Below are 22,514 nucleotides of genomic sequence, written 5' to 3'. Positions count from 1 at the left end.
ACACGGCTAAGAAAACAATCACGTGGATCAACTTGGGTGTCTAGGGGTGCCCCCTGCCCCCGTATATAAAGGAGCAAGGGGAGGAGGCCGGCCGGCCCTATGGCGCGCCAAGGAGGAGTCCTCCTCCTCCTAGTAGGAGTAGGACTCCCCTCTTTCCTACTCCTACTAGGAGGGGGAAAGGAAGGGGAGGGAGAAGGAAAGGAGGGCGTCGCCCCCCTCTCCTAGTCCAATTCGGACCAGGGGGAGGAGGCGCGCGGCCACCCTGGCTGCTCCTCTCTCTCCACTAAGGCCCATACGGCCCATTACTTCTCCCGGGGGTTCCGGTAACCCTCCGGCACTCCGGTTTTCTCCGAAATCACCCGGAACACTTCCGGTGTCCGAATATAGCCGTCCAATATATCAATCTTTATGTCTCGACCATTTCGAGACTCCTCGTCATGTCCTTGATCACATCCGGGACTCCGAACTAACTTCGGTACATCAAAACTCATAAACTCATAATATAACTGTCATCGAAACCTTAAGCGTGCGGACCCTACGGGTTCGAGAACAATGTAGACATGATCGAGACATGTCTCTGGTCAATAACCAATAGCGGAACCTGGATGCTCATATTGGCTCCCACATATTCTACGAAGATCTTTATCGGTCAGACCGCATAACAACATACGTTGTTCCCTTTGTCATCGGTATGTTACTTGCCCGAGATTCGATCGTCGGTATCTCAATACCTAGTTCAATCTCGTTATCGGCAAGTCTCTTTACTCGTTTCGTAATACATCATCTCGCAACTAACTCATTAGTTGCAATGCTTGCAAGGCTTATGTGATGTGCATTACCAAGAGGGCCCAGAGATACCTCTCCGACAATCGGAGTGACAAATCCTAATCTCGAAATACGCCAACCTAACATTTACCATTGGAGACACATGTAGAGCTCCTTTATAATCACCCAGTTACGTTGTAACGTTTGGTAGCACACAAAGTATTCCTCCGGCAAACGGGAGTTGCATAATCTCATAGTCATAGGAACATGTATAAGTCTTGAAGAAAGCAATAGCAACATACTAAACGATCGGGTGCTAAGATAATGGAATGGGTCATGTCAATCACATCATTCTCCTAATAATGTGATCCCGTTAATCAAATGACAACACATGTCTATGGTTAGGAAACATAACCATCTTTGATTAACAAGCTAGTCAAGTAGAGGCATACTAGTGACGTTTTAGTTTGTCTATGTATTCACACAAGTAGTATGTTTCCGGATAATACAATTCTAGCATGAATAATAAACATTTATCATGATATAAGGAAATAAAATAATAACTTTATTATTGCCTCTAGTGCATATTTCCTTCATGTTGGGAGGACCTGGAAACCGCATTCCTCGACAATTTCCAGGGCACTTATGTGCGACCACCAGACGCCGATGACCTTAGCCACATAATTCAGCAACTAGAGGAATCGGCCAGACAATTCTGGACATGGTTCCTAACCAAGAAAAATCAAATCGTCGACTGTCCGGACGCAGAGGCCCTAGCAGCCTTCAAGCATAACATCCGCGACGAGTGGCTTGCACGGCACCTAGGACAGGAAAAGCCGAAATCTATGGCAGCCCTCACGACACTTATGACCCGCTTTTGCGCGGGAGAAGACAGCTGGCTAGCTCACAGCAATAACATGACCAAGAGCCCTGGTAATTCAAATACCAAGGACAGCAGTGGCAGGTCGCGTCGCAACAAGCAAAAGCGCCGCATTAACAGCGACAATGCTGAGGATACGGCAGTTAATGCCGGATTCAGAGGCTCTAAACCCGGTCAGCAGAAAAAGCCATTCAAAAGAAATACTCCGGGCCCGTCCAGTTTGGACCGAATACTCGACCGCTCATGCCAGATACATGGCACCCCCGAAAAACCAGCCAATCACACCAACAGGGACTGTTGGGTGTTCAAGCAGGTAGGAAAGTTAAATGCCGAAAGCAGAGACAAGGGGATGCATAGCGATGACGAGGAGGAGCCCCGGCCGCCGAACAACAGTGGACAGAAAGGTTTTCCCCCACAAGTGCGGACGGTGAACATGATATACGCAACCCACATCCCCAAGAGGGAGCAGAAGCGTGCGCTAAGGGACGTATACACGATGGAGCCAGTCGCCCCAAAGTTCAACCCATGGTCTTCCTGCCCAATCACTTTTGATCGAAGGGACCACCCCACTAGCATCCGTCATGGCGGATTCGCCGCATTGATTCTAGACCCAATTATTGATGGATTTCACCTCACTAGAGTCCTTATGGACGGCGGCAGCAGCCTGAACCTGCTTTACCAGGATACAGTGCGGAAAATGGGCATCGACCCCTCGAGGATTAAACCCACTAAAACGACCTTTAAAGGCGTCATACCAGGTGTAGAGGCCAACTGTACAGGCTCAGTTACACTTGAAGTGGTCTTCGGATCTCCGGATAATTTCCGAAGCAAGGAGTTAATCTTCGACATAGTCCCGTTCCGCAGTGGCTATCACGCACTGCTCGGGCGAACCGCATTTGCCAAGTTCAATGCGGTGCCGCACTACGCATACCTCAAGCTCAAGATGTCAGGCCCTCGAGGAGTCATCACGGTCAATGGAAACACCGAACGCTCTCTCCGAACGGAGGAGCATACGGCGGCTATCGCAGCGGAAGTACAAAGCAGCCTCTCAAGGCAATTCTCCAATCCGGCCATTAAACGTTTGGACACCGTCAAGCGCGCCCAAAGTAACCTACAACAAGACCACCTGGCACGTTCCGAGCAAGCGTAGCAATGCGGCCCCAACCCCAACCCTCGCGAACTTGCGAAACTAGTGTCGCGCGTACATAACTACGCTCTAGAAATACCATGGGCACAGGGGGAGGGGCACCATCACGGCACGCCCAAAATACGGCTTAAACCGCACTAGGGGCTGCCGATTTCTTAATTTTCTCTTATTTTCAGGACTCCATTCTTCGGAAGGCTTGTCCGACAGTACAATTGCCACACAAACGATACAACCAGGGAAGCAGAAAGCTATGCCGCACTATGGAACTCTAAGGTGGTCTCTATAACGAGCAGTATACCTGTTTCACATAACATTCCGCAGCTCGCCCCTGGAAAGGACATGTGAAATAGTCCCATCTTTTGCTTATTGCACTATTTGTATCGTTCTGCTTTGATCGCAGCTTTTTTAAATAAACAATGCATAGCTTCCGTCTACTATTGCATTACTCTTTTTACGAATATATGTTCATTAATGACATGTTGCACCCGTACACTTTGGTATGGCCAATACGCCAGGGGCTTAAGTACCCCACAATACGGTGTGAGAAGTCCGAACACTTTCACAAGTGCGGCACCCCGAACTTATAGCATTATATGCATCGGCTCTGAATCATGTCTTGGGTCAATAGTTGGGTTTGCCCGACTCCTATGTTTTGGTACCTTACGTTCCGTTATATCGGCTAAGGTAGCACTAGGAGAACTACTGCGATTGTGCCCCAGTTGAGTTGGGCTAAGCACCTCAGTAGAGAAAGCTAAAACTGACCGTCATGATGAGGCGAGAGCTGGTCGCTGTTCGAGAGGTTTTCGAGTCCCTAAAGACTTATGCCGCTTAGAGAGAGGAGTCGGCTTTGTCCGGCCTAGGCGTGGATAGCGCCCCGAACTCGGTCTTCCGAACACTAGGGGCTTCGCCGAAATTTAAAATTATAGAATTCTATGGCTAAGTGAGAGTGTTCAAGCATTATAGTCCGATTGCCTTGTTCGTTGTGTTGAGCGCCTCCCTCGAAGGACCCAAGAATGGGAAAAAGAGCGCTCATGTTTATCCCGAACACCCCAGCACTCATGGCATGGGGGCAGAAGCCGACGACTCGCCATCTCTCAAATTTGATAAACGGCCGCACAGAAGGTAATATTTTAAATTCAAAAGCGTTCCTTATCGCATATGAACAAGTTTTCAACATATAGGATCACAAATGCGAGTTTACTCAAAAATTACATCTTTGGAGCATTCATCCGCTATAAGGCGGGCACCCTTCAGGACACCTTCATAATACGCTTCTGGGACGCGATGCTCCTTGCCCGGCGGCGGTCCGTCCTTCACCAGCTTCTCTGCATCCATCTTGCACCAGTGCACTTTAGCACGGGAAAGCGCCCTACGGGCACCTTCGATGCAGACGGAGCGCTTGATTACTTCAAGCCGTGGACAGGCATCCACCAGCCGCCTCACCAGCCCGAAGTAGCTCCCAGGCAGAGCCTCTCCAGGCCAAAGCCGAACTACGAGGCCCTTTATGGCCTGTTCGGCCACCTTGTGGAGCTCGACCATTTGCTTCAGCTGGTCGCTTAAAGGCACCAGGTGTCCGGCCTCAGCATACTGAGACCAGAACACCTTCTCCATCGAGCTCCCCTCCTTGGATCGGTAGTAGGCGGCGGCATCAGACGCACTACGGGGCAAATCTGCGAATGCTCCTGGAGAGCTCCGGACTAGGGTAAGTAACAAGTAATTCACTTTCACGTGCTTGCTTTGCATAATGAATGCCTTACCCGCCGCTATCTTCTTCATCACTTCAATTTCTTGGAGGGCTTCCTGGGCTTCGGCCTTGGCAGACTTCGCGCTTTCGAGGGCTTCCGCAAGCTCGGACGCTTGCGTCTTTGAGTCAAGCTCCAAACTCTCGTGTTTTTTCACGAGAGCCTGGAGCTCTTTCTGCACCTCCTCCACCCGCGCCTCCTGCTTCCCTCTCTCTGTGCGCTCTGCGGCCGCTCTGTTTTTGGCCTCGGACAACACTTTCTTAAGGGTTTCCACCTCAGTCGTGGCCCCTATAATAGCACGTTGATCCTGTCATTTTTTGCAACCACATCTTCTCTATATACTTGCGCAAGGTATTACCTACCTTCCTTCTCCTCGAGTTGCCTCTTGGCATGGCCGATCTTGTTCTCGGACCGCGCGAGGTTTTGCTTCAGCGTATCCACCTCCGTAGTCAGTGCGGTGGAGGCCAGCAGCGAAGCCTGCATACGCATATTGACTTGATTATGTTAGACTCCTGCGAATGTTATTAGATCCTGTATTCGGCTTTTCTTTCCGAACGCCGAACAGAGCATCAGGGCCTACTGTCTATGCGGTAATATTTTTACATATTCTTTACCTACCTCAAAGCATGTTAGAAGGCTCGCACAGGCTTCAGTCAGTCCGCTCTTGGCGGACTGAACCTTCTGGATCACCGCACTCATAATAGTGCGGTGCTCCTCGTTGATGGAGGCGCCTTTAAGCACCTCCAGCAAATTGTCCGGTTCCTCCGGTTGGACGGAGGTCACCAGCTCGGTAGGCTTGCTCCTCTTGGAAGGAGGCTGCCTACCGGAGTCCAGAACCGTTGAAGGTTCCGGCGCGGTGTCCGGCTCAAGGCCGGACTTGGGGCCCTTAGGGGTTTTATCCCCTTTGCGCCTAGAGTCCGGGAGGTCGCCTTGCGGCGCCTCCAGGACCACCTCCTCCTGGCTTGGAACCTGTTGGGACAGCACCTCGGCATTGTCCGTAGGGTGGGGGAAGGTAGCGGGCGGAAGTGAATTCACGTCCGACGAATCCAGGGAGCCGCTCGACGACTCGTCGAGCCCGGCCTTGGGCAGACTACATAGTCATATTCGGCGTAAGGAGGAGTTGTGCAAGAAAGGAACACTATGAATTTCTCTGGTGTCCGAATACATACGATCTCGCCAGGGGCTTGGCCCTGTGCGGCCACTCCTCTTCGCCGTCATCGGCGTTGGTGGAGTAGTCCGGAGGAAGGGTCTTCCCCTTCTTGGACCCTTCAGCCTCCCCAGTTGGGGCGGCCTTCCTTTTCTTCCCTCCTCCCGCTGGAGGGGGAGAGGTATCTTCTTCCTCCTCCTTGTCTTCATGGGAGGAGTGCGTCTTGGAGTCGTCGGATGATGAATCCGACACATCCTGGCGCCGGGCACTCTTTCGAGTCCCCGTGGCCTTCTTCTTGGCCTTCTTCTCTGGCACCACATAGGGTGCCGAAACCAGCAGCTTCGCCAAGCGAGCGTCCGCTGGGCCTTCGGGCAAAGGAGCCGGACAATTGATCTGTCCGGACGTCTCCTGCCAATCCTGTCAAAGGTAAGGGAGCTTATATCCCGCATGGAGTCAAACTATGAAAAACTAATACCCTGTAAAAGGTAAAAACAGCTTACCGCACGAGCGTGACACTGCGTGCTAAATCCGCGATCCTTGGTAGCGGATGTGGGGGCCTCGGCGCCCTTGAAGAGCACCTTCCAGGCATCTTCGTACGTCGTGTCGAAGAGCCTGCTCAGAATTCGGTGCCGCGCCGGGTCGAACTCCCACAGGTTGAAAGCCCGTTGTTGACACGGGAGGATCCGGCGGATGAGCATAACCTGGACTACGTTGACAAGTTTGAGCTTCTTGTCCACCAGGGTTTGGACGCATGTTTGGAGTCCGGTCAGCTCTCCTTTTTTACCCCACGACAGGCCCGTCTCTTTCCAGGAGGTGAGCCGCGTAGGGGGTCCGGATTGGAACTCGGGGGCTGCGACCCATTCAGGGTCGCACGGCTCGGTGATGTAAAACCACCCCGATTGCCACCCCTTTAGGGTCTCCACGAAGGAGCCCTCGAGCCATAGGACGTTGGGCATCTTGCCCACCATGGCGCCTCCGCACTCTTCCTGGGTGCCGCGCACCACCTTCGGCTTGACATTGAAAGTCTTGAGCCATAGGCCGAAATGGGGGCGGATGCAGAAGAAAGCCTCGCACATGACGATAAACACCGAGATGTTTAGGACAAAGTTTGGGGCCAGATCATGGAAATCCATGCCATAGTAGAACATGAGCCCTCGGACAAATGGGTGGAGAGGGAAGCCCAGTCCGCAGAGGAAATGGGGGAGGAACACCACCCTCTCATGGGGCCTAGGGGTGGGGATGAGTTGCCCCTCTTCGGGAAGCCGGTGCGCAATGTCGTTAGACAAGTATCCGGCCTTCCTTGGTTTTTTATGTGTCCCTCCGTGACGGAGGAGACCATCCACTTGCCTCCCGCTCCGGACATGGCTGGAGAAGGTTGAGGTGGGGTGTGCGGACTTGGGCGCTGGAGCTCGAGTGCGCGGAAATGGATAGGCAAAGGAGGAAGAAGGCGTGCATGAAAAGGTGGATCCTTATCCCCTTATATGGGCGGACGTGACTATGCGTCCCCACCAGCCTGGTAAAACTCGCTTATCTCCCCAGCACCGTAATCAATGGCGCGGTTGGGTTACCCATGCCGTATTGATGAGAATCCCGGAATAAGGGGACACGATCTCTGCTTTGACAAGACGTGCCAAGGAAACCGCCTCGCCAAACGCGCTAAGGTGGGACAGTAAAACGATTCAATAAAGACTTGGCCATGGTGTGATGTCACGCTACGGAATACGTCAGCAGATTAGATTTGTGTAAATATTATTCTCTCTATGGCAATATGTGGAAACTTATTTTGCAAAGTCGGACACTACCTTTGTGTTCAAAATATTCTATGAAGTACTTGGAGGAGGAACCCGCCTTGCAATGCCGAAGGCAATCTGCACGCCGGACTCATCGTCATTGAAGCCTGGTTCAGGGGCTACTGAGGGAGTCCTGGATTAGGGGGTGTCCGGATAGCCGGACTATACCTTCGGCCGTACTCCTGGACTATGAAGATACAAGATTGAAGGCTTCGTCCTGTGTCTAGAAGGGACTTTCCTTGGCGTGGAAGGCAAGCTTGGCGATACAGATATGTAGATCTCCTACCATTGTAACCGACTCTGTGTAACCCTAGCCCTCTTCGGTGTCTATATAAACCGGAGGGTTTTAGTCCGTAGGAACATACAATCATACCATAGGCTAGCTTCTAGGGTTTAGCCTCTCTGATCTCGTGGTAGATCTACTCTTGTACTACCCATATCATCAATATTAATCAAGCAGGATGTAGGGTTTTACCTCCATCAAGAGGGCCCGGACCTGGGTAAAACATTGTGTCCCCTGCCTCCTGTTACCATCCGCCTAGACGCACAGTTCGGGACCCCCTACCCGAGATCCGCCGGTTTTGACACCGACAGTGGCACACAAAGTGTTAATCCGGTAAACGGGAGTTGCATAATCTCATAGTCATAGGAACATGTATAAGTCATGAAGAAAGCAATAGCAACAAACTAAACGATCAAGTGCTAAGCTAACGGAATGGGTCAAGTCAATCACATCATTCTCCTAATGATGTGATCCCGTTAATCAAATGACAACTCATGTCTATGGTTAGGAAACATGACCATATTTGATCAACGAGCTAGTCAAGTAGAGGCATACTAGTGACACTCTGTTTGTCTATGTATTCACACATGTATTATGTTTCCGGTTAATACAATTCTAGCATGAATAATAAACATTTATCATGATATAAGGAAATAAATAATAACTTTATTATTGCCTCTAGGGCATATTTCCTTCACCTGCATCTCACCGAGTCCTCCCCGCCCTAGATCCCCATCTGAGTATCCGCATGGCTGGAGCGCATCGACGTGGCGTACGGGTTCGTCGGCTTATGCCGGCGGCGCGGGTACCGGAGCCACGGGCACTTCCATCCCCCAGTGGCTCAGCTGCCTGAGATCGACCCGAACTCACCGGAGGCCCGCCGCGAGATGTGTCGGGTGTTGGGGGACGTAGTAATTTCAAAATTTTCTACGCACACGCAAGATCATGGTGATGCATAGCAACGATAGGGGAGAGTGTTGTCTACGTACCCTCGTAGACCGATAGCGGAAGCGTTATGACAACGCGGTTGATGTAGTCGTACGTCTTCACGGCCCGACCGATCAAGCACCGAAACTACGGCACCTCCGAGTTCTAGCACATGTTCAGCTTGATGACGATCCCCGGACTCCGATCCAGCAAAGTGTCGGGGAAGAGTTCCGTCAGCACAACGGCGTGGTGACGATCTTGATGTACTAATGTCGTAGGGCTTCGCCTAAGCACTGCTACAATATTATCGAGGATTATGGTGGAAGGGGGCACCACACACGGCTAAGAGAACGATCACGAAGATCAACTTGTGTGTCTATGGGGTGCCCGCTGCCCCCGTATATAAAGGAGCAAGGGGGAGGCCGGCCGGCCCTTGTGGGCGTGCCAAAGAGGAGTAGGATTCCTACTCCTAGTTGGAGTAGGTTTCCACCTTTCCTAGTCCAACTAGGAGAAGGGGGGAAGAGGGGAAGGAAGGGAGAGAGGGGCCGCGCCCCAAACCCCTTGTCCAATTCGCACTGGGCTTGGGAGGGGCGCGCGCCATCTCCTGGTCCTTCCCACTAAGGCCCATTAAGGCCCATTGCTTCTTCCTCGTATTCCCGTAACTCCCCGGTACCTCCGAAAATACCCGAATCACTCAGAACCTTTCCGATGTCTGAATATAGTCATCCAATATATCGATCTTTACGTCTCGACCATTTCGAGACTCCTCGTCATGTCCCCGATCTCATCCGGGACTCCGAACTCCTTCGGTACATCAAAAATCATAAACTCATAATATAACTGTCATCGAAACCTTAAGCGTGCGGACCCTACGGATTCGAGAATAATGTAGACATGACCGAGACACGTCTCCGGTCAATAACCAATAGCGGGACCTGGATGCCCATATTGGCTCCTACATATTCTACGAAGATCTTTATCGGTCAGACCACATAACAACATACGTTGTTCCCTTTGTCATCGGTATGTTACTTGCCTGAGATTCGATCGTCGGTATCCAATACCTAGTTCAATATCGTTACCGGCAAGTCTCTTTATTCGTTCCGTAATACATCATCCTGCAACTAACTCATTAGTTGCAATGCTTGCAAGGCTTAAGTGATGTGCATTACCAAGAGGGCCCAGAGATACCTCTCCGACGATCGGAGTGACAAATCCTAATCTCGAAATATGCCAACCCAACATGTACCTTTGGAGACACCTGTAGAGCACCTTTATAATCACCCAGTTACGTTGTGATGTTTGGTAGCACACAAAGTGTTCCTCTGGCACACGGGAGTTGCATAATCTCATAGTCATAGGAACATGTATAAGTCATGAAGAAAGCAATAGCAACATACTAAACGATCGGGTGCTAAGCTAATAAAATGGGTCATGTCAATCAGATCATTCAACTAATGATGTGATCCTGTTAATCAAATGACAACTCTTTGTCCATGGTTAGGAAACATAACCATCTTTGATTAACAAGCTAGTCAAGTAGAGGCATACTAGTGACACTATGTTTGTCTATGTATTCACACATGTATTATGTTTCCGGTTAATACAATTCTAGCATGAATAATAAACTTTTATCATGATATAAGGAAATAAATAATAACTTTATTATTGCCTCTAGGGCATATTTCCTTCAGTCTCCCACTTGCACTAGAGTCAATAATCTAGATTACATCGCCATGTGATTTAACATCAATAGTTCACATCACCATGTGATTAACACCCATAGTTCACATCGTCATGTGACCAACACTCAAAGGGTTTACTAGAGTCAGTAATCTAGTTCACATCGCTATGTGATTAACACCCAAATAGTACTAAGGTGTGATCATGTTTTGCTTGTGAGATAATTTTATTCAACGGGTCTGTCACATTCAGATCCGTAAGTATTTTGCAAATTTCTATGTCAACAATGCTCTGCACGGAGCTACTCTAGCTAATTGCTCCCACTTTCAATATGTATCCAGATTGAGACTTAGAGTCTTCTAGATCAGTGTCAAAACTTGCATCGACGTAACCCTTTACGATGAGCCTTTTGTCACCTCCATAATCGAGAAACATATCCTTATTCCACTAAGGATAATTTTGACCGCTGTCTAGTGATCTACTCCTAGATCACTATTGTACTCCCTTGCCAAAAACAGTGCAGGGTATACAATAGATCTGGTACACAGCATGGCATACTTTATAGAACCTATGGCTGAGGCATAGGGAATGACTTTCATTCTCTTTCTATCTTCTGCCGTGGTCGGGCTTTGAGTCTTACTCAATTTCACACCTTGTAACACAGCCAAGAACTCTTTCTTTGACTGTTCCATTTTGAACTACTTCAAAATTTTATCAAGGTATGTATTCATTGAAAAAACTTATCAAGCGTCTTGATCTATCCCTATAGATCTTGATGCTCAATATGTAAGCAGCTTCACCGAGGTCTTTCTTTGAAAAACTTCTTTCAAAATACTCCTTTATGCTTTGCAGAATAATTTTACATTATTTCCAATCAACAATATGTCATTCACATATACTTATCAGAAATGTTGTAGTTCTCCCACTCACTTTCTTGTAAATACAGGCTTCACCGCAAGTCTGTATAAAACTATATGCTTTGATCATCTCATCAAAGCGCATATTCCAACTCCGAGATGCTTGCACCAGTCCATAGATGGATCGCTGGAGCTTGCACATTTTGTTAGCACCTTTAAGATTGACAAAACCTTCTGGTTCTATCATATACAACTCTTCTTTAATAAATCCATTAAGGAATGCAGTTTTGTTTATCCATTTGCCGGATTTCATAAAATGCGGCAATTGCTAACATGATTCGGACAGAATTAAGCATAGATACGAGTGAGAAACTCTCATCGTAGTCAACACCTTGAACTTGTCGAAAACCTTTTTGCGACAATTCTAGCTTTGTAGATAGTAACACTACTATCAGCGTCCGTCTTCCTCTTGAAGATCCATTTAATCTCAATGGCTCGCTGATCATTGGGCAAGTCAATCAAAGTCCATACTTTGTTCTCATACATGGATCTCATCTCAGATTTCATGGCCTCAAGCCATTTATCGGAATCTGGGCTCATCATCGCTTCCTCATAGTTCGTAGGTTCGTCATGGTCAAGTAACATGAGCTCCAGAATAGGATTACCGTACCACTCTGGTGCGGATCTCACTCTGGTTTACCTACGAGATTCGGTAGTAACTTGATCTGAAGTTACATGATCATCATCATTAGCTTCCTCACTAATTGGTGTAGTAGTCACAGGAACAGATTTCTGTGATGAACTATTTTCCAATAAGGGAGAAGGTACAATTACCTTATCAAGTTTTCTACTTTCCTCCCACTCACTTCTTTCGAGAGAAACTCCTTCTCTAGAAAGGATCCATTCTTAGCAACGAATGTCTTGCCTTCGGATCTGTGATAGAAGGTGTACCCAACTGTCTCCTTTGGGTATCCTATGAAGACATATTTCTCCGATTTGAGTTTGAGCTTATCGAGATGAAACTTTTTCACATAAGCATCGCAACTCCAAACTTTAAGAAACGACAACTTTGGTTTCTTGCCAAACCACAGTTCATACGGTGTCGTCTCAACGGATTTAGATGGTGCCCCTTTTTTTAAACGTGAATGCAGCTGTCTCTAATGCATAACCCCAAAACGATATTGGTAGATCGGTAAGAGACATCATAGATCGCACCATATCTAATAAAGTACGGTTATGACGTTCGGACACACCATTACATTGTGGTGTTCCAGGTGGCGTGAGTAGTGAAACTATTTCACATTGTTTTAATTGAAGACCAAACTCGTAACTCAAATATTTGTCTCCGCGATCAGATCGTAGAAACCTTATTTTCTTGTCACGATGATTTTCCACTTCACCCTGAAATTATTTGAACTTTTCAAATGTTTTAGACTTATGTTTCATCAAGTAGATATACTCATATCTGCTCAAATCATTTGTGAAGGTCAGAAAATAACGATACCCGCCGCGAGCCAACACTCATTGGACTGCATACATCAGTATGTATTATTTCCAATAAGTCAGTTGCTCGCTCCATTGTTCCGGAGAACGGAGTCTTTAGTCATCTTGCCCATAAGGCATGGTTCGCAAGCACCAAGTGATTCATAATCAAGTGATTCCAAAATCCCATCAGCATGGAGTTTCTTCATGTGCTTTACACCAATATGACCTAAACGGCAGTGCCACAAATAAGTTGCACTATCATTATTAACTTTGCACCTTTTGGTTTCAATATTATGAATATGTGTATCACTACGATCGAGATCCAATGAACTATTTTCATTGGGTGTGTAACCATATAAGGTTTTATTCATGTAAACAGAACAACAATTTATTCTTTTACTTAAATGAATAACCGTATTACAATAAACATGATCAAATCATATTCATGCTCAACGCAAACACCAAATAATACTTATTTAGGTTCAACACTAATCCCGAAAGTATAGTGAGTGTGCGATGATGATCATATCAATCTTGGAACCACTTCCAACACACATCGTCACTTCACCCTTAACTAGTCTCTGTTCATTCTGCAACTCTCGTTTCGAGTTACTACTCTTAGCAACTGATCCAGTATCAAATACTGAGGGGTTGCTATAAACACTAGTAAAGTACACATCAATAACATGTATATCAAATATACTTTTGTTCACTTTGCCATCCTTCTTATCCGCCAAATACTTGGGGCAGTTCTGCTTCCAGTGACCAGTCCCTTTGCAGTAGAAGCACTTAGTCTCAGGCTTAGGACCAGACTTGGGCTTCTTCACATGAGCAGCAACTTGCTTGCTGTTTTTCTTGAAGTTCCCCTTTTTTTCCTTTGCCCTTTTCTTGAAACTAGTGATCCTGTCAACCATCAACACTTGATGCTCTTTCTTGATTTCTACCTTCATCGATTTCATCATCATGAAAAGCTCGGGATTCGTTTTCGTCATCCCTTGCATACTATAGTTCATCATGAAGTTCTACTAACTTGGTGATGGTGACTAGAGAATTCTGTCAATCACTATCTTATCTGGAAGATTAACTCCCACTTGATTCAAGCGATTGTAGTACCCAGACAATCTGAGCACATGCTCACTAGTTGAGCGATTCTCCTCCATCTTTTAGCTATAGAACTTGTTGGAGACTTCATATCTCTCAACTCGGGTATTTGCTTGAAATATTAACTTCAACTCCTGGAACATCTCATATGGTCCATGACGTTCAAAACGTCTTTGAAGTCCCGATTCTAAGCCGTTAAGCATGGTGCACTAAACTATCAAGTAGTCATTATATTTAGCTAGCCAAATGTTCATAACGTCAGCATCTGCTCCTGCAATAGGTCTGTCACCTAGCGGTGCATCAAGGACATAATTCCTCTATGCAGTAATGAGGATAAACCTCAGATAATGGATCCAATCCGCATCATTGCTACTAACATCTTTCAACACAATTTTATCTAGGAACATATCAAAATAAACACAGGGAAGCAACAACGCGAGCTATTGATCTACAACATAATTTGCAAAATACTACCAGGACTAAGTTCATGATAAATTTAATTTCAATTAATCATATTACTTAAGAACTCCCACTTAGATAGACATCCCTCTAATCCTCTAAGTGATCACGTGATCCAAATCAACTAAACCATGTCCGATCATCACGTGAGATGGAGCAGTTTCATTGGTGAACATCACTATGTTGATCATATCTACTATATGATTCACGCTCGACCTTTCGGTCTCCGTGTTCCGAGGCCATATCTGTATATGCTTGGCTCGTCAAGTATAACCTGAGTATTCCGCGTGTGCAACTGTTTTGCACCCATTGTATTTGAACGTAGAGCCTATCACACCCGATCATCACGTGGTGTCTCAGCACGAAGAACTTTCGCAACGATGCATACTCAGGGAGAACACTTCTTGATAATTAGTGAGAGATCATCTTAAAATGCTACCGTCAAACTAAGCAAAAATAAGATGTATAAAAGATAAACATCATATGCAATCAAAAATATGTGACATGATATGGCCATCATCATCTTGCTTCTTTGATCTCCATCTCCAAAGTACTGTCATGATCTATATCGTCACCGGCATGACACCATGATCTCCATCATCTTGATCTATATCAATGTGTCGTCACGTGGTCGTCTCGCCAACCATTGATCTTGCAACTATTGCTATTGCATAGCGATAAAGTAAAGCAATTATTGGATGCTTGCATCTTATGCAATAGAGAGACAACCATAAGGATTTTGCCAGTTGCTGATAACTTCAACAAAACATGATCATCTCATACAACAACTTATATCTCATCACGTCTTGACCATATCACATCACAACATGCCCTGCAAGAACAAGTTAGACGTCCTCTACTTTGTTGTTGCAAGTTTTACGTGGCTGCTACGAGCTTAAGAAAGAACCAATCTTACCTACACATCAAAACCACAATGATAGTTTATCAAGCTGGTGCTGTTTTAACCTTTGCAAGGACCGGGCGTAGCCACACTCGGTTCAACTAAAGTTGGAGAAACTGTCACCCGCAAGCCACCTATGTGCAAAGCACGTCGGGAGAACCGGTCTCGCGTAAGCGTACGCGTAATGTCGGTCCGGGCCGCTTCATCCAACAATACCGCCGAACCAAAGTATGACATGCTGGTAAGCAGTATGACTTATATCGCCCACGACTCACTTGTGTTCTACTCGTGCATATAACATCAACACATAAAACCTAGGCTCGGATGCCACTGTTGGGGAATGTAATAATTTCAAAATTTTCTACGCACACGCAAGATCATGGTGATGCATAGCAACGAGAGGGGAGAGTGTTGTCTACGTACCCTTGTAGACCGATAGCGGAAGCATTATGACAACGCGGTTGATGTAGTCGTACGTCTTCACGGCCCGACTGATCAAGCACCGAAACTACGGCACCTCCGAGTTCTAGCACACGTTCAGCTCGATGACGATCCCCGGACTCCAATCCAGCAAAGTGTCGGGGAAGAGTTCCGTCAGCACGACGGCGTGGTGACGATCTTAATGTACTAATGTCGCAGGGCTTCGCCTAAGCACTGCTACAATATTATCGAGGATTATGGTGGAAGGGGGCACCGCACACGGCTAAGAGAACGATCACGAAGATCAACTTGTGTGTCAATGGGGTGCCCCCTGCCCCCGTATATAAAGGAGCAAGGGGGAGGCCGGCCGGCCCTTGTGGGCGCGCCAAGGAGGAGTAGGATTCCTACTCCTAGTTGGAGTAGGTTTCCACCTTTCCTAGTCCAACTAGGAGAAGGGGGGAAAGGGGGGAAGAGGGGAAGGAAGGGAGAGAGGGGCCGCGCCCCAAACCCCTTGTCCAATTCGGACTGGGCTTGGGAGGGGCGCGCGCCACCTCCTGGTCCTTCCCACTAAGGCCCATTAAGGCCCATTGCTTCTTCCTCGTATTCCCGTAACTCCCCGGTACCTCCGAAAATACCCGAATCACTCGGAACCTTTCCGATGTCCGAATATAGTCGTCCAATATATCGATCTTTACGTCTCGACCATTTCGAGACTCCTCGTCATGTCCCCGATCTCATCCGGGACTCCGAACTCCTTCGGTACATCAAAACTCATAAACTCATAATATAACTGTCATCGAAACCTTAAGCGTGCGGACCCTACGGGTTCGAGAACAATGTAGACATGACCGAGACACGTCTCCGGTCAATAACCAATAGCGGGACCTGGATGCCCATATTGGCTCCTGCATATTCTACGAAGATCTTTATCGGTCAGACCGCATAACAACATACGTTGTTCCCTTTGTCATCGGTATGTTACTTGCCTGAGATTCGATCGTCGGTATCCAATACCTAGTTCAATCTCGTTACCGGCATGTCTCTTTACTCGTTCCATAATACATCATCCTGCAACTAACTCATTAGTTGCAATGCTTGCAAGGCTTAAGTGATGTGCATTACCGAGAGGGCCCAGAGATACCTCTCCGACGATCGGAGTGACAAATCCTAATCTCAAAATACGCCAACCCAACATGTACCTTTGGAGACACCTGTAGAGCACCTTTATAATCACCCAGTTACGTTGTGACATTTGGTAGCACACAGAGTGTTCCTCTGGCACACGGGAGTTGCATAATCTCATAGTCATAGGAACATGTATAAGTCATGAAGAAAGCAATAGCAACATACTAAACGATCGGGTGCTAAGCTAATGAAATGGGTCATGTCAATCAGATCATTGAACTAATGATGTGCTCTTTGTCCATGGTTAGGAAACATAACCATCTTTGATTAACGAGCTAGTCAAGTAGAGGCATACTGGTGACACTCTGTTTGTCTATGTATTCACACATGTATTATGTTTCCGGTTAATACAATTCTAGCATGAATAATAAACTTTCATCATGATATAAGGAAATAAATAATAACTTTATTATTGCCTCTAGGGCATATTTCCTTCATCGGGTGGTACGGGAGCGCTTCCCCGACCGCGACGAGTGGGGGAGATTTACATGCACATCCTCCGCCATGCGAAGTTTGTCGAGCGCGCGCGCTTCATCGGCAACAACGGCTGCGAGGATGTGGAGCCGCTGTTTTGGGTGATCCAGGAGGCGGAGTCACCGGATCCGCGGCAGGCTGCCCGCTGGGAGTACTTCAGGACGGCGAATCCTTCGAGGCTCAACATCAAGCCACCATCGTGGGAGGGAATCGCCAACATCCCGCCGGAGTTCATCCCACCGGGGACCGTTTGGCCCCCACGCCGCCAGTAGATTGGCTGCCCCGACTGGTTCAGACGCAGCGACGACCCATCAATCCCCCGCCTTGGCCTGGTGAGTTAGGTTTGCACCTTCGTGCTAATTTGATTCATGTTTTTCTCTGGTTGATCTACTACAATAAGAGCTTAACTAGGGATAATCTGGCCAAGCGCAGGCATGTGGATGACATGTCATGTGTCTTCTGTAGTGAACCTGAAACCATCCAGCATCTATTTTTTGATTGCATTGTTGCCAGACATGTTTGGGAGGTGGTTGCTGATAGCTTTAATATTTCTGCACCTGAATCTTTTGAACTGCTGTCTTCTTTCTGGAAGAGGAGAAAATACTGTGAAGCTTTAACTATTGTTACTGTTGCTACCTTCTGGAGCTTATGGCGATTTCGGAATGATTTTGTTTTCCAGGGGAGAAGATGGCGAAGTATACGCTGTGTCTTGGACCTGTCGGGGGCAACAATCAGGCGGTGATGCTGCTACCAGGGGCACCGCTGGGTGATGCTCTCTAGCCTGCTATCTTAGCTTATTCTGTGTCAGCTGACATGTCTGCCACCTGGTTATGTACCCCTCCTAGCTGGACCCTCTTGAAACTTGTAATAGGGTAGTTCAGATCTTTGCTTTTCTCTGTCTGTGGCAGCTACTCTCTGGTTGCCGCCGAGCGTTGTTAACAGTCTTATGCTGGTTGCCGTTTGCCTTGGCTTAATAAAAGTTGGGGCGGGGCGAAACCCCTTTCTTTTCAAAAAAAAATCTAACTTGAGCATTTGGCCAGAGGTTCAAGAGGAGATATAATTTGAGGAGTAGCATTAGCTAAATAACATAGCATACATACTGGAGTTCAACATTGATTCTTACAACATTAGCTAAATAACCATAGATTCTTACAGCCATAATTACTAGATTCTTACAACATTAGCTAAAGACCATAGCATAGTGGAGTTCAACATTGTTCACAACTACTACATCCATACATTACACTTAAATAAACCACCCTTCACAAAAGATTAGCAAAGCCTTCTATCAAAGCAACTTATATCATGATAGGTATGCTCTGCTCCATCTACCTAGATCATCTTCATCTACCTCATTCCTTCAAGATGTCATGGATCAACTTCAACTTCTCTTTGCTCTTCTCTAGTGACTTCAACTGAACAGCAAGCTGGAGCTTTACCTCATCCTTGCGTTTTATCAGATTATCATGTCCCCTCTTGAGATCAGACATGTGAAGGTTCAACTGCACATTCTCTTCTTTGACTTTTCCCAAAGACTTGGTGAGCTCATCAATCTGGATCTTTAAATTGTTGTTGCCTTCAGCTAGCTTTTCCTTCTCTTTCAAATGATTCATCTTCATGTTCCTAATGATAGTGCCTTGAGCTTCTATCAGGTTCATCAGCACTTTGTACTTCTCTTTCATCTTGAAGTTCTCCGCCTCTTTCTTCTCCATCTCATTCTTCATGGCAGCCACAACTGATGCACTGGCTCTCTCATCTCTCTTCTCCTTAGCTTGCAGAGAGCTGAAATCCAATGCCCTGTCCTCCTGGGCACTGAGAAGTTGATGGACATCTTCAACTAGTTTGTCATAGTTGGCATCCAGATTCCTTTTCTCTTCTTTAAGGTGGTGGATAGTAAGTGAACTTTCCAGGTTATCCTTCCTCCTAGCAGTCCTGCTGTCTCCAAACATTTCCCAAAGCTTCAACAATGCATTTTGCATTGTGGGAGGCCACTCTGGGTCAACCCAAGCAAGGAAACCACAATTGACAGCTTCCTGCAATATAGCAAACACTTATATTGTTAATCTCTGAAGAATTACCATTATGAAAGGGCACTTTTAAAAATGAACTAACAACTGCAGAACTACAAACTATACATGTGGCCAACTAAACAATGCTACTTCAACTGCAACCTGCACTACTTCAATCAACTAACAATTTTCTTCATAACTACACTGCCTCAAACTATACATATTACAATGAACATAAGAGTCAAACCCATAATCATCAGAACTACTAATAAATAACTAAACCATAAATATATTACAGTGAACATAGCCAACTAAGCTATTGCAGTGAACATCAGTACTAGAAGCATCAAAACTACTAAGTGGTAACTAGGTGCTTCATCATCAGTACTAGTAACTATATTACAATGAACATAAAGAAAGCATGAATCTTACAGGTTGAGCACAAACTAGAAACCTTCTGCCCGTCTCAAATGATTCAAAAGCTACACGACGCTCAGTTGGCAGCCGATGCTCCACGCAGAGCCCCTCTGGTGCATTCTCCAAGCCATTGTAGTCTTGGTCTTCAATGCTAGCAGGAACCTACAGAGAGCAAATCCTCAAATCAGAAAACCAAAGCAAATCCCCAAATCACCTAACCCTAACCCTAGCTCTACCACTGACCTGATAATGCATCCCATCGGAGGAGGAGGAGATCTGCAGGACGGACATGTCGTCGCTGCTCTCATCCTCGAAGATCATGGCGCGGCGGCAGTGGCAGACGCGGCGGTCTGCGCGGCGAGCGGCGGCGGCGGCGGCTGGAGAGACGAGGGCGATGGCGAGGAGAGGGACAGAGTGCGGCTGGCTCCGGTTGGGTTTGACCGGACCCGGCTACATGGAGCGACCGAGAGGGGTGCGAGAGTTACCGAGCGGGTGCGTGTGGGTAGGCCATCATGGCACCTGACAAGTGGGCCCGGTCGGTCAGATATGCGGTCAATACGAGCTTATACGGCTGTCAGACCGTTTTGCAACACTTAGGCTTAGAGTTGGCACTGCATGGCAAAAAAAAAAGACTAGTGGTATTGATTCGTCACAACGTGCTGAAGTGTGGTAGTGTCTTGCAATTAACTCCTCGTGTGTGCGAGAGGAAGATCGGCGGCTACCCTCTCTCGCGTGCGCCAAAGGAGGATCAGCGGCTGCTCGTGCCTGGTGCGTGCGTCATGTGCGGGTAGTTAAGATTAGGATCTGATTGCGATCGCAATAAGTTTTTTTCCCTCCCATGACTGTAGGACGTGAACTACCATATTCTCCTCGGTGGAGTATGGTCAGTCAATGTAAATTGCTAAGTGTACACAGAAAATGGATTAGATCAAGGCTAGCGGTTGGATTGAGTTTATGGGCCTAATCATGCGGTCGTAATGGGTTCGTGTATATTTATGGGGTGCGTTTAGAGAAGTTTATGTTTGATTGTTTATTAGTAGTAGAGATAGATCCCATCTTGGCCTCCCCCGTGATGTCTTGGGGGCCAAGATGGTCCTTGCGCATGCCTTCTCCTCGGGGCTCCTTCCTATCGCTACCTTCTAGGTAGGCTTCATGGGCCCATGGCCCGTGCTCCCTTGGGAGAAGCCATCCCTGGTCTAAGGCACTGTTAGTAGCCCCCGAGCCTGCCTGGAGTTGGAGTCTCTTTGGTTTCGAGAACCCGGCGGGCTCCTGATCTTGTTGACAGCCAATGGGAAGCTCGGCCTAGTAGGCTCACGGGTGGCCGCTTGTCTGGGGAGCCTCTTCAATAAGTCTTGCCACCCCCGGACTCATAATCTTCTCGCCACGAGCTCGAGGCGAGAGAGCTCTTGGATTTACGGCCTCCGCGTGTCGGTGGGCTACGAGGGCGCATTGATCCTCAAAGGAGGCACGATCGCCGGCTAGGCCGGCGAAGGGGCCTAGGCTGCGGTTTGCGGTCTAGTTGCGGCGGCGGCCGCCCGTCTCCATCTCCAACGTCCCATGCACCGATACCGTTTTATGTGCCCTTATACATTCAAAGGGGACTAGAGCCAATTACGCATATGTTCCTCCTCTCTCTCTAGACCCGTCAACTTCCCTGGCTAAAGAACATGAGCCCCTAGAGCCAATGGCTGGTCCAGTCGTCAAGAAGAGAGTGGCATGGCGGATGGATCCCAGGTTGTGTCGCAAGGAAAATGCAGGATTATCTACATCCGAAACTGGAACAAAGGTAATCAGCACCAGGGTGATGATGCACCCCACATGACACATTATAACAAAGCCCCGACGACACATAAATCGACACATTTATCATCACAAGTCTTATCGTGACAATAATGTCCATTGGCAAGCACCCGGGGGGGGGGGGCTTGGTACACCAACCAAGACACTCATAATTTCATTAGCTTAGGAACATGGACAATACCACGGGAGAGCGAGGTAATGAAAATGCCCGTGTAGGCATGTGCATTATTGTATATGAGGCTAGGGAGTTCAACAGTCTATCTTCGAATTCTAGTTGGTCAATTTTATTTTAAGCTCCAATTTCCTAAAACATCATACACATGCAAGTCAAGAAAAGTAAGAGCGAAACAAGATAAATGGATGCATCCCGAGATTTGGATAGTTGTCGGAATTCTACTTATAATTGGTGAAGGTTCAGACACAAAGTCACAAGACACACATCAACCACTTCACCACAAATGTCTTGGAAAAAGTCACCTATCTGACCATGGCGGTTCACCAATGTGTAAACCTCATTTGGTGTAGATCTTTAGAGAAAAGCACATGATCTCTATGTTGGAAATATGCCCTAGAGGCAATAATAAAAGTATTATTATTATATTTCCTTGTTCATGATAATTGTCTTTTATTCATGCTATAACTGTATTATCCGGAAATCGTAATACACGTGTGAATACATAGACCACAATATGTCCCTAGTGAGCCTCTAGTTGACTAGCTCGTTGTGATCAACAGATAGTCATGGTTTCCTGGCTATGGACATTGGATGTCGTTGATAACGGGATCACATCATTAGGAGAATGATGTGATGGACAAGACCCAATCCTAAGACTAGCACAAAAGATCGTGTAGTTCATTTGCTAGAGCTTTGCCAATGTCAAGTATCTCTTCCTTTGACCATGAGAGTGTGTAACTCCTGGATACCGTAGGAGTGCTTTGGGTGTATCAAACGTCACAACGTAACTGGGTGACTATAAAGGTGCACTACAGGTATCTCCGAAAGTATCTATTGTTTTATGCGGATCGAGACTGGGATTTGTCA

Source organism: Triticum dicoccoides, chromosome 7A, assembly GCF_002162155.2.
Source record: "Triticum dicoccoides isolate Atlit2015 ecotype Zavitan chromosome 7A, WEW_v2.0, whole genome shotgun sequence".
Lineage (NCBI taxonomy): Eukaryota > Viridiplantae > Streptophyta > Magnoliopsida > Poales > Poaceae > Triticum > Triticum dicoccoides.
Note: the sequence above shows the minus strand (reverse complement) of the source record.